The 12,929-nt window shown below is 42.2% G+C and overlaps 1 protein-coding gene across 1 annotated transcript in view; it reads right to left on the bottom strand.

Moving 5' to 3' along the window:
• LOC115202912 (cadherin-11-like) overlaps positions 1-694 on the bottom strand; it is a 74,568-nt gene extending 73,874 nt beyond the window's left edge. The window contains exon 1 of the mRNA XM_029767079.1: positions 236-694. The gene's annotated coding sequence lies outside the window, so the exon portion shown is untranslated. The remainder of the gene's footprint in view (positions 1-235) is intronic.
• Positions 695-12,929: the final 12,235 nt, after the last annotated feature.

Below are 12,929 nucleotides of genomic sequence, written 5' to 3'. Positions count from 1 at the left end.
CCCTAATTTACTGCCTTTAAAGTGCCGGACATACAATGGACCCAGTCCACTCAGATCACGTATTAAATGTATCAAAAATGTCGCATCTGAGGGGTAGGTTTTATAATTTGGAAAAGCAATTTCGGTCCAATCGCAGGACTATCACAATTTCCAGTTGAAATGACTCCAGAAATTGCACAACACAACTGTACTAAAATACATGGATAGGACGAAAACTATGGGCTAAATCCCTTACCTTGCTTGGAGTGAAACCAGACTCAATGTTGTCAGTCCACTGCTTGTGCCATCAGCAGCTCCAGACTATGACCACTTCTTTATGGCTATGAACATCCAACTCGACCCGTCCTTGCGTTATCACTGGTCCAAGCGCCTCTCCTCCAGTGAGTTCCGCTGGATAAGAGAAATGCCGTGGACCGTTTGTGAAGACAGTGGAACTAGACGCCTAGGGCGAGTATAGTATCAAGTGAAAAGGAATAAAACCGTAGCATCCCCAACGAACAATCCGGTGCAGCCGCTTAGGAACGCACGTCCTCTCCAGCTTTCTAGTGAAACGAAATGAAGCTCGCAGATCTTAGTAGCAATGCAAGCAGGATGTCTTGCCGAGGGCACCTAAGTAGAATCACCCCCCTTTTCCACTTCCTTGCGATACCAGATGGAAGCAGTTTCGCATCTGTCGCACGTTTCCAGACCCAAACAGTGCAAGAGAACAGCGCGAATGGTTACACTAGGTTTAGAAATCTTCCTCCAATCAAAACAGGCGGATGGAAGTAAAGCCCTCCCTGGGAACCGAGGACACTCAAGGGAGATGGAGACAAAACTCATCTTCAAAATAAATGTACATCAAATGAAAATAAAAAGTTTCCGGATGAATACAGTGAAATTGTTACAATGCAAAACAGTTTTGCTTCCATTTACAGGTTAGCTTCCCTTCATTATTACCCCTACTAACCAGCCTACTGTACTACGGCCTATGTTGCAATGGTGGAGCCACTGTTTAATTAGGCTGTAGGGAAATACAACAAAAATTAAAGGAAAACCTACAGCTATAGCTTATGGAAGCACATAACATTACGTTGCTATTAGTTAATAACACTGTAAGCAGATAACACTTTAGTATTAGCTTTATAACTGCATAGAAACATTGGGAGCTGTGGTAAAGTAGCTAACATGGTGTCTCACGGCCAAGGGAGGTGGCATGTAGGCGCTGGACCTGAAGTCTTTCAGGTGAAGTCAGGTGTTTTATTTAAAGCCAGGTGATCTGTGGTCAGCAGTCAAATTGAATACACACAAATGGATCCAGAAAATATTTTTAGCAAATTAGCTGTCTACCTCCTAACTCTAACCCTAAGGTCTGAAACAGACTGTCATAAATAGGCTACCAGTTGGCAACCCTTGTACCTGGATTCGGTCAAACCGACTCACTTCTCCAGAGAGGTGATGTTACATGTATCTCTCTAAAGGCAAATCAAAACAAATTGTATTTGTCACATGCTTCGGAGACAACAGGTGTAGACCAACAGTGAAATGCTGGGTCCTTTTACAACAATTCAGAGTTAAAGATAAGATTTAAAAAAATTAAAATACCATTTTGAAATAGGGACACGAAAGATATCACAGTAGACCTATTACACTCATAAACATAGCATGATATTCCTAGATGAATCAGCATAGAACAAATTGTGCACACCTCAAAGCAGAACTAATGAAGAACTCATACATTTATATTCTCAGAATAACAAACAGGGAGAAATTAAACCCCTGCTGGAAACATTGTAACAACTGGTATAAACGTTGGTAAAGTGAGTAATATATTACTTTTAATTACTGCAAAATGTATAATAATACACTAAGTGCTAACTATGTTTCATAAACCGAATGCTTGTCTGAAAGTTGGCCAAGGTCTAGGCTACCACCGAAACAAGGTGAATGAATCTGTGCATATCTCCAACCACAATAGGCCTATGACTGAAAGTGGTTAGAATGACTTTAATAGTGTTGCTGTTGCAAATAGCTACTGGCATAGCTGTGGGAAGTAGAGGTGCTGAGGGTTGTGCAGCAACCCCTGAAAATTTTAAAATAAATACATATTAATACTAAGTGACTTTCAACGTGGCACCATCATAGGATGCCACCTTTCCAACAAGTCAGTTCGTCAAATGCATGCCCTGTTAGAGCTGCCCTGGTCAACTGTAAGTGCTGTTATTGTGAAGTGGAAACGTCTAGGAGCAACAATGGCTCAGCCGCGAAGTGATATGCCACACAAGCTCACAGAACGGGACCGGCGAGTGCTGAAGATCGTCTGTCCTCAGTTGCAACCCTCAACGGATTTGGATTTCCATGGCTGAGCAGCCACACACAAGCATAAGATCACCATGTGCAATGCCAAGTGTCGGCTGGAACGGTGTAAAGCTCGCCGTCATTGGACTCTGGGGCAGTGGAAACTCGTTCTCTGGAGTGATGAATCACGCTTCACCATCTGGCAGTCCGACAGAGGAATCTGGGTTTGGCAGATGCCGGAAAAACGATACCTGCCAGAATGCATAGTGCCAACTGTAAAGTTTGTTAGAGGAGGAATAATGGTCTGGGGCAGTTTTTCATATTTTGGCCCCTTAGTTCCAGTGAAGGGAAATCTTAATGCTACAGCATACAATGACATTCTAGGATGATTCTGTTCTTCCAACATTGAGGCAACAGTTTGGGGAAGACCCTATTCTTTCAGCTTGACAATGCCCCCTTGGACAAAGCAAGGTACGTACAGAAATGGTTTGTCGAGATCGGTGTGAAAGAACTTGACTGGCCTGCACAGAGCAAGTGTCCACATACTAATATATATATATATATATATATATATATATATATATATATATATATATATATATATATATATATATATATATATATAGTATGTACTATTAGGCCAGTCAAGTTCTTTCACACCGATCTCGACAAACCATATATATATGTGGACACTTGCTTGACGAACATCTCATTCCAAAGTCATGGGCATTAATATGGAGTTGATCCCCCTGTGCAGCAACGCTCCTCATCCAACCTGACCGAGCTTGAGAGGATCTGCAGAGAAGAATAGGATAAACTCCTCAAGTACAGGTGTGCCAAGCTTGTAGCGTCATACCCAAGAAGACTTGAGGCTGTAATTGCTGTCAAAGGTTCTTCAACAAAGTACTGAGTAAAAGTTCTGAATACTTATGTAAATGTGATATTTCTAAAAAACAGTTTTTACTTTGTCATTATGTATTGTGTGTAGATTGGTGAGGAAACAAATCAATGTAATCAATTTTAGAGTAAGGATGTAATGTAATAAAATGTGAAAAAGGCAAGGGGTCTGCATACTTTCTGAATGCACCGTACAAATAGGATATGTTTCTTCATTTGTAGTATTACGTTGTGAGTTCCATCTATCCACGTTGAGATTAGCACAGCAGGGCCGTCGGCAGACGTGTGGGGAGCTTGCATTTGTCTCAACACCTCGGTGTAATAAAAATATTGACACAAAAGCGTTGAAAAGAGGCACAAAGTATAGTTCTTTAGACTGACTTTTGTCATGACTTGTCAACTCGTGTAGCCTACTGATAACAACCACAGCTGCAGGTAGCCTAAAGAAGCCTATGCACTCTGATCCCCTCTGGCCAGGGGAAACGAGGCGGTATCGTCATGCATTTATAGGTTAAGCTATGTATTCATAGCCTAAAATAGGCCTATTTATTTGTGTTAAGCGAAAATGTGAATGTGATATAATTTGATATACAGTACCAGTCAAAAGTTTGGACACACCAACTCATTCCAAGGTTTTTCTTTATTTTTACTATTTTCTACATTGTAGAATAATAGTGAAGACATCAAAACTATGAAATAACACATATGCAATCATGTAGCAACCAAAAAAGTGTTAAACAAATCCAAAAATATTTTATGTTTGATATTCTTGAAATGATCCACCCTTTGCCTTGATTACAGCTTTGCAAACTCTTGGCATTCTCTCAACCAGCTTCATCCAGGCTGTATCACATCCGTGATTGGGAGTCCCATAGGGTGGCACACAATTGGCCCAGTGTCGTCCGGTTTTGGCCGGGGTTGGCAGTCATTGTAAAAATTTTATTTTTTCTTAACTGACTTGCCTAGTTAAATAAAGGTGAAATCAATTTAATTTGCTTATTTGAGCTGTTCTTACCATAATATGGACTTGGTCTTTTACCCAATAGGGCTGTATACCACCCATACCTTGTCACAACACAACTGATTGGCTCAAGCGCATTAAGAAGGAAAGAAATTCCACAAATGTACTTTTAACAAGGCACACATGTTAATTGAAATGCATTCCAGGTGACAACTGTAACCTTTATTTAACCAGGTAGGCTAGTTGAGAACAAGTTCTCATTTACAACTGCGACCTGGCCAAGAATAAAGCAAAGCAGTTCGACACATACAACAACACAGAGTTACACATGGATTAAACAAACATACAGTCAATAATACAGTAGAAAAAAGTATATAATAGTGTGTGCAAATGAGGTAAGCTTAGGGAGGTAAGGCAATAAATAGGCCATGGTGGCGAAGTAATTACAATATACCAATTAAACACTGGAGTGAATGATGTGCAGAAGATGAATTTGCAAGTAGAGATCCTGGGGTGCAAAGGAGAAAGATAAATAAATAAATACAGTATGGGGATGAGGTAGTTGAATGGGCTATTTACAGATGGGCTATGTACAGGTGCAGTGATCTGTGAGCTGCTCTGACAGCTGGTGCTTAAAGCTAGTGAGGGAGATATGATTCTCCAGATTCAGTGATTTTTGCAGTTCATTCCAGTCATTGGCAGCAGAGAACTGGAAGGAAAGGCGGCCAAAGAGGTATTGGCTTTGGGGGTGACTAGTGAGATATACCTGCTGGTGCGCGTGCTATGGGTGGGTGCTTCTATGGTGACTAGTGAGCTGAGATAAGGCGGGGCTTTACCTAGCAGAGACTTGTAGATGACCTGGAGCCAGTGGGTTTGGCGACGAGTATGAAACGAGGGCCAGCCAACGAGAGCGTACAGGTAACAATGGTGGGTAGTATATGGGGCTTTGGTGACAAAACGGATGGCACTGTGATAGACTGCATCCAATTTGTTGAGTAGAGTCTTAGAGGCTATTTTTTAAATGACATCGCCGAAGTCGAGGATCGGTAGGATGGTCAGTTTAACGAGGGTATGTTTGGCAGCATGAGTGAAGGATGCTTTGCTGTGAAATAGGAAGCCGATTCTAGATTTAATTTTGGATTGGCGATGCTTAATGTGAGTCTGGAAGGAGAGTTTACAGTCTAACCAGACACCTAGGTATTTGTAGTTGTCCACATATTCTAAGTCAGAAACGTCCAGAGTAGTGATGCTGGACGGGCGGGCAGGTGCGGGCAGCGATCGGTTGAAGAGCATGCATTTAGTTTTACTTGCATTTAAGAGCAGTTGGCGGCAATGGAAGGAGAGTTGTATGGCATTGAAGCTCGTCTGGAGGGTAGTTAACACAGTGTCCAAAGAAGGGCCAGAAGTATACAGAATGGTGTCGTCTGCGTAGAGGTGGATCAGAGAATCACCAGCAGCAAGAGCAATATCATTGATGTATACAGAGAAAAGAGTCGGCCCGAGAATTTAACCCTGTGGCACCCCCATAGAGACTCCCAGGGGTCCAGACAACAGGCCCTCCGATTTGACACACTGAACTCTATCAGAGAAGTAGTTGGTGAACCAGGCGAGGCAGTCATTTGAGAAACCAAGGCTGTTTAGTCTGTCGATAAGAATGTGGTGATTGACAGAGTCGAAAGCCTTGGCCAGGTCGATGAATACGGCTGCACTGTGATGTCTCTTATCGATGGCGGTTATGATATCGTTTAGGACCTTGAGCGTGGCTGAGGTGCATCCATGACCAGCTCTGAAACCAGATTGCATAGCGGAGAAGGTACGGTGAAAATTGAAATGGTCGGTAATCCGTTTGTTAACTTGGCTTTCGAAGACCTTAGAAAGGCAGGATAGGATAGATATAGGTCTGTAGCAGTTTGGGTCTAGAGTGTCTCTCCCTTTGAAGAGGGGGATGATCGCGGCAGCTTTCCAATCTTTGGGAATCTCCGACGATACGGAAGAGAGGTTGAACAGGCTAGTAATAGGGGTTGCAACAATTTCGGCAGATCATTTTAGAAAGAGGGGGTCCAGATTGTCTAGCCCGGCTGATTTGTATGGGTCCAGATTTTGCAGCTCTTTCAGAACATCAGCTATCTGAATTTGGGTGAAGGAGAAATGGGGAAGGCTTGGGCGAGTTGCTGTGGGGGGTGCCGGGCAGTTGCCCGGGGTAGGGGTAGCCAGGTGGAAAGCATGGCCAGCCGTAGAAAAATGTTTATTGAAATTCTCAATTATAGTGGATTTATCAGTGGTGACAGTGTTTCCTAGCCTCAGAGCAGTGGGCAGCTGGGAGGAGGTGCTCTTATTCTCCATGGACTTTACAGTGTCCCAGAACATTTTTGAGTTTGTGCTACAGGATGCAAATTTCTGTTTGAAAAAGCTAGCCTTAGCTTTCCTAACTGCCTATGTATATTGGTTCCTAACTTCCCTGAAAAGTTGCATATCACGGGGCTATTCGATGCTAATGCAGTACGCCACAGGATGCTTTTGTGCTGGTCAAGGGCAGTCAGGTCTGGAGTGAACCAAGGGCAATATCTGTTCCTGGTTAAAAAAAATTTAATGGAGCATGCTTATTTAAGATGGTGAGGAAGGCACTTTTAAAGAATAACCAGGCATCCTCTACTGACGGGATGAGGTCAATATCATTCCAGGATACCCCAGCCAGGTTGATTAGAAAGACCTGCTTGCTGAAGTGTTTTAGGGAGCATTTGACAGTGATGAGGGGTAGTTGTTTGACCGCAAACCCATTACGGATGCAGGCAATGAGGCAGTGATCGCTGAGATCTTGGTTGAAAACAGCAGAGGTGTATTTGGAGGGCAATTTGGTTAGGATGATATCTATGAGGGTGCCCGTGTTTTTTCAGATTTGGGGTTATACCTGGTAGATTCATTGATCATTTGTGTGAGATTGAGGGAATCAAGCTTAGATTGTAGGATGGCCGTGATGTTAAGCATGTCCCAGTTTAGGTCACCTAGCATCACAAGCTCTGAAGATAGATGGGGGGCAATCAATTCACATATGGTGTCCAGGGCACAATTGGGGGTAGAGGGTGGTCTATAGCAAGCGGCAACGGTGAGAGACTTGTTTCTGGAAAGTTGGATTTTTAAAAGTAGAAGCTCGAGTTGTTTGGGTACAGACCTGGATAGTAAGACAGAACTCTGCAGGCTATCTCTGCAGTAGATTGCAACTCTTCCCCCTTTGGCAGTTCTATCTTGGTGGAATATGTTACAGTTAGGGATGGAAATTTCAGGGTTTTTGGTGTTCTTCCTAAGCCATGATTCAGACACGGCTAAGCCGTCCAGGTTGGCAGAGGGTGCTAAAGCGGTGAATAAAACAAACTTAGGGAGGAGGCTTCTAATGTTAACATGCATGAAACCAAGGCTTTCATTACTTTACTTTAAGATATGAAGGTCAGTCAATACGGAACATTTCAAGAACTTTGACAGTTTCTTCAAGAGCAGTCGCAAAAACCATCAAGCGCTATGATGAAACTGGCTCCCATGAGAACCACCACAGGAAAGGAAGACCCAGACTCTGCTGCAGAGGATAAGTTCATTAGAATTATCAGCCTCAGAAATTGCAGCCCAAATAAATTCTTCACAGAGTTCAAGTAACAAACACATCTAAGCATCAACTGTTCAGAGGAGACTTTGTGAATCAGGCCTTCGTGGTCGAATTGCTGCAAAGAAACCACTACTAAAGGACACCAATAAGAAGAAGAGACTTGCTTGGGCCAAGAAACACGAGCAATGGACATTAGACCAGAGGAAATCTGTCCTTGGTCTGATGAGTCCAAATTTGCGATTATTGGTTCCAACCGCCATGTCTTTGTGAGACGCAGAGTAGGGGAACGGAGGATCCCCATGTGTGGTTCCCACCGTGAACCATAGATGACTGAAGAGGATTTAGCAAGTGAAATCAATAAGGGATCATACATTTCACCTGGATTCACCTGATCAGTCTATATCATGGAAGAGCAGGTGTTCCTAACGTTTTGTACAATTTAGTGTAACCCCCACTTGAGTTTTGCATTGGAAAAAAACTACGCTATCTGCGAGTTTGTACAAACATGTTGATCATGTCTTTTGTGTACAACATGTAAAAAGATGCATGTAGCCTAACTCGCCTCCTGAAAAAAAGAACATGAAATCAAGCTTTTGCTTAATGACCTGATGAGGCATGGAATGCAGTAGTTGGAACATGTCAATCAAGTCATTTGTGTACAACATGAAGATTGTAGGCTACAGCAGACAAAGGCGTTCATCGCTGATCAAGAAATCGCTGTATTTTTTTGCCACGGAAAATCAGGTTTCCAGATAATCCAGAACTGTAGCCACTCCGTTTAAAAAAAAACATATGACCTGATTAGAAAAAATCTGGTCCCATCATAGCCCACATAACACGGTTTTACAGCTGATTTTTTTTACTTTCTCATACCCTACAACTAGGATCCGGAGTTTTACCTGGTTAGTTTAGCCTACCAGATCAGGAAAAACTCTGGGCCCCCATTGGTGGCCCCGGAACAAATATATTTTCTGCCTGCATATATTGACCAGTCATGTAAAGCAAAGACTCAGATATTTTTTTTTCTACATTGGACATACAATGTAATAAACATAGCCTAATCAAATAATGTGTTTGATTATCAGTCTTCCATTTTCTCTGATTACAAATTAAACAGTGGCCCCTCCACTCTGGGCGGTGAAAGCTCATTTTCAGCCACAGTGTCCTATTCCTATCCTACAGCAAGGAATATCAAACATGATCCTTCCTGCATTGGCCATTTGGCTGGGAATATAGTGAACGATCAATTCCGTCAGATTATTAGTCCGTCTAATAATTGAATTTGGCTGTCGCTGGGGTAATGGATTCACTGTTCACACAGCCGCATTTAGCAGGCTAAAGCAGGGAGAGGGAAGGAAAAACAGATACCATGTCTTAGGTGACACTGGTGGATGGCATAGCAATCAGCAAGTGTGGCAGGTTTTAATCAGTTCTCTAAAAGCACAAATTAGTCATTGGGTGAGAACAACACCTTCCTTCTCTCCTGTTATTGGCTGTGATGTGAACCACCATTTTGTTTCTCTTTTGAGTCTGGTGGGAACTGGGCCAGTGATCCAAGTAAAATAATACACATCAGACATTGCTCTATATATAGAACCAATTATAATTTCAACAAATAAGGTATGGGGCAAATAACTTTGCATTAACACATATGCTGTATGACAAAACACATCCTATATTTTCAGTCATACATTGATACATTAGTATAATTAGTTGAAGAGTAGTGATTGGCTTATGTAGGCTAACCATCTTTGTGACTCCCAGAGATCAGGAATCAAATGTCGAACCAAATCGGGCCTACAATCCGAATTCTGAAGAATATAGCTACGTATTACGGCAATGAATATACCTTCTGAAGAATATAGCTACACCATGTGGCCTTTTGTACGATGTAAATATGGTGTTTAGTTCTGTCTGGTCCTATTTAAAAGTCTCCACCCTAAAAGATTGATTTCTGCTGCAAAATCTGAGGCATATGCAGGCAGCGCACGGAGCATGTTAAAGATGATGATTCAAATGTTTTGATGCTGTGGGAGTTCAGATTAAACAAAAACAGAGCAGCTCCCATCACGGAGAGCAAGATATCTGACACCTTATCAGTCAGTGGGCGTTGGAGAACGGTCTGTTTCTCCTCGCAGAGAGAGAGAGAGAGAGAGAGAGAGAGAGAGAGAGAGTGGTGATGGACAAGTCAGGCAACCCCACTGTGCTTAGAGACAGTAAAAACCCAAACTGTACTGCATCATTGACCTAATCACACCAGGACGTAATTGCTAAAGAAAAAAAAGGTATTTCACAGGCAGAGTAGAGTAGGCAAAGAAGATGAGCAGAATGTGGTTTATTAAAAAGCAAACCAATATGACTTTCTTCTCACATTAATTTGTCACTAAGGCCATTTGAGTTTTTCCTGGTTAGGTCATATGGCCAAAAAAAAACCTGTTGTTCTTGGTTATAACCGCTTTGTTCATTTTGAAGTTATTAAACAATTATTCACAGAGCAAGGCCTCTCCACGGGAACACCAATAAATGTTAGACTCTGAAACAATTTCTCTGTGAAGGAGTGTACAATATACAGGGTATATGAATAATTAAATGCAAACATTATTAGCAGGGCTTATCATGCTGGTGTCTATGATGTTCTTTTTCTGATAATGTCAGCCTTTTTTGATCAAACTTGGGCTAATTAGTGTCTGAGTTGTTAAAATAGACACAGTGTTTGACAGATGTATCAGGACAGGCTCTTCTTAGATATTGTCATTGGAAGAAAGACATTGCATTTCTGAATACATGAATGTTTATTTTGACCTTTATTTAACTAGACAAGTCAGTTAAGGACAAATTCTTATTTTCAATGACGGCCTGGGAACAGTGGGTTAACTGCCTTGTTCAGGTGTAGAACGACAGATTTCTACCTTGTCAGCTCGGGGATTCAATCTTGCAATCTTTCGGTTACTAGTCCAACGCTCTAACCACTAGGCTACCCTGCCAAGGAATACTTTAATTCAAGTTAATGCTAGCATCCTTAAAATAAAAAGTAGACTCATTTTGTATTCAAAGAAGTCCACATACACAAAAAAGATTTGATTTAATCTGATGTTTCATTTAGTATAACTATTGACACTCATTGAAAGAAGAATCGTGTTTGATCGTAATGACTACGGCAGCATCAATGTTAAACTTGAATAAAAATAAACTATTGGTTGTAAGAGTGCCTTTGTCTCTTGTTCTCGCTTCTCTTTATTCTTATAGGTGACAGATCCTAAATTTGAATGGGGATACTCAGTGGTGCCATGGACAGTTGGCGTGATAAGGCAGCGGCGATGGATGGTCTGGCTGGCGGTGCTATGCTGGGGAGCAGGGGAGCCATTGGCACGTACAGCGGATGTAATTGAATCAACGTGGGCCTGTGCCGCGCCAGCTAATGGAAAGGAAACAAGCTGCTGGGTAGAAATGAGAATCTCACAGACCAAACAGAGGGTGTGGGCCAGGCGGGCGGCGGGGGCTGCTGCGTTGGTGATATCCAGTACATAGGATAGAGCCTTGCAGGGATCTGCCTGCTGGATCAGGGGCAGGACCATTAGATGGACCTTTTATAGGGAAACCAATTCCAGTCCATCTCCCATCTATCTACTACTCTCCTCCTCCTGTTGACATGTGTGACCTGCTAATCTGATCTCCTGTGGTGTGATAGCCCAAACATAACCTCCATCTATTGACAAAGGATGGATGGTCACTGAAATACATGCAGCACTGTATTTGTTATTTATTAATTATTACGACTTGGCTCATATGATATGCACACTGTAAAAAAGTTGGATATGTCAGTAAGCTGTCTATCTATACTGCAGTCTTGTGTATTAACACATGCAGACTATTATAAAACCAGAATCATTTGCATTCTCACCTCTCTCTGAAACCCATGATAAGAGACAAACATTCCCCCACTTCAGTAAACAAAGTTCTGAAGCATCTCCACACAAGGGACAAACAAAGCTACACACATGATTTGTTTAAGTCAGTGACAGATCTTATTTAGGTTGATGGAATCCAGACCTAGATGTGCAGCTTAAACACAAAAAAACCATACGGAAAGCTGTTCCAACCCTCTCCCACCAAGAGTTTTATCACTATTTCCCAAGGTCACATTCATTAATTCCCATATTTATTCATATCTCCACAGATGCCTGATATGTGGTGGTGGGCTTCCTGCCACAAAATGGACTCAGTCGCAGTTACATCACCCAGGAGTCTGTTACACTATATAGTGGATGAGGTCAGTTCCCCCTTGGCAAAGTGCTATATAAATCCTGTCTGTTTAAAATGTGCTACTTTAGTAGTTATGTAAGAAGTGACTAAAGTAGCTTTCAGTCGTTGATATGCTAAGTAAAACAAAGAAATTATCATCCCGTGTTTTTTCAATGTATTACGACCTTGGAGAATCATTTTCTCACTCTGCTGGAAGCCATCTCAATCAGCCCAAACATCACCTGAGCCATACCTGTCAATTACTGGTCCTGTGTTTAGACAGAGAGGCAGAGGCATTATCCTGCCCAGTTGGGGACCCTGGACTGGGCCACATTAGGCCCTGGCGTTGCCCCTCACCCTACCCCATCCATCACACTCACAATAATGTGCCACAGATATTTCGACATGATACATCCTCCACATTGTTACAAGAACAAATCCTATTCCAGGCCGACAACAGCCTTTTTCTTTCTCTTTCATATCCAATGTGGCCAAGTAATCTGACACACCCATCATGACCTCTGCAGCTCTGTTTAATACAAACCTCACTGGAGACAGTGTCCAAGCCCCATGCATCATTAAGGTCTCTATAAATATTTACACTGCGATTTCTCAAGACTTTTCACAATGGATTCCCTACAGCGTTGAAATGGTCTCTTGTTTAGGGATTTGAAGGGGTTTAATGGGGTATGACCATAGTTTCCTTTTTCTTTATTTTACTGCCTTTAGTTATTCTTAGTTAACCATAACAGATCCTTGTCTGTTGGTTGAGTACACTGAAATCCCAACCTAGTGGACTGTCTCCTGACAGCTGGCTTACTCTGAAGCCTGTCTTTGCTGCCAACAAGGGGCCAGAGCGTCTCACCAGCAACAATACCTGGCCTCCATGGCAAAGCATCGTGCAACATTGGATTAATACCAGCTAAAGAGTTAATCATTAGACTGAGGTTTTTTTTT

This window comes from Salmo trutta, chromosome 12, assembly GCF_901001165.1.
Source record: "Salmo trutta chromosome 12, fSalTru1.1, whole genome shotgun sequence".
NCBI classification, from domain to species: Eukaryota; Metazoa; Chordata; class Actinopteri; order Salmoniformes; family Salmonidae; genus Salmo; species Salmo trutta.
Note: the sequence above shows the minus strand (reverse complement) of the source record. Positions and strands in the feature narration are given on the sequence as shown.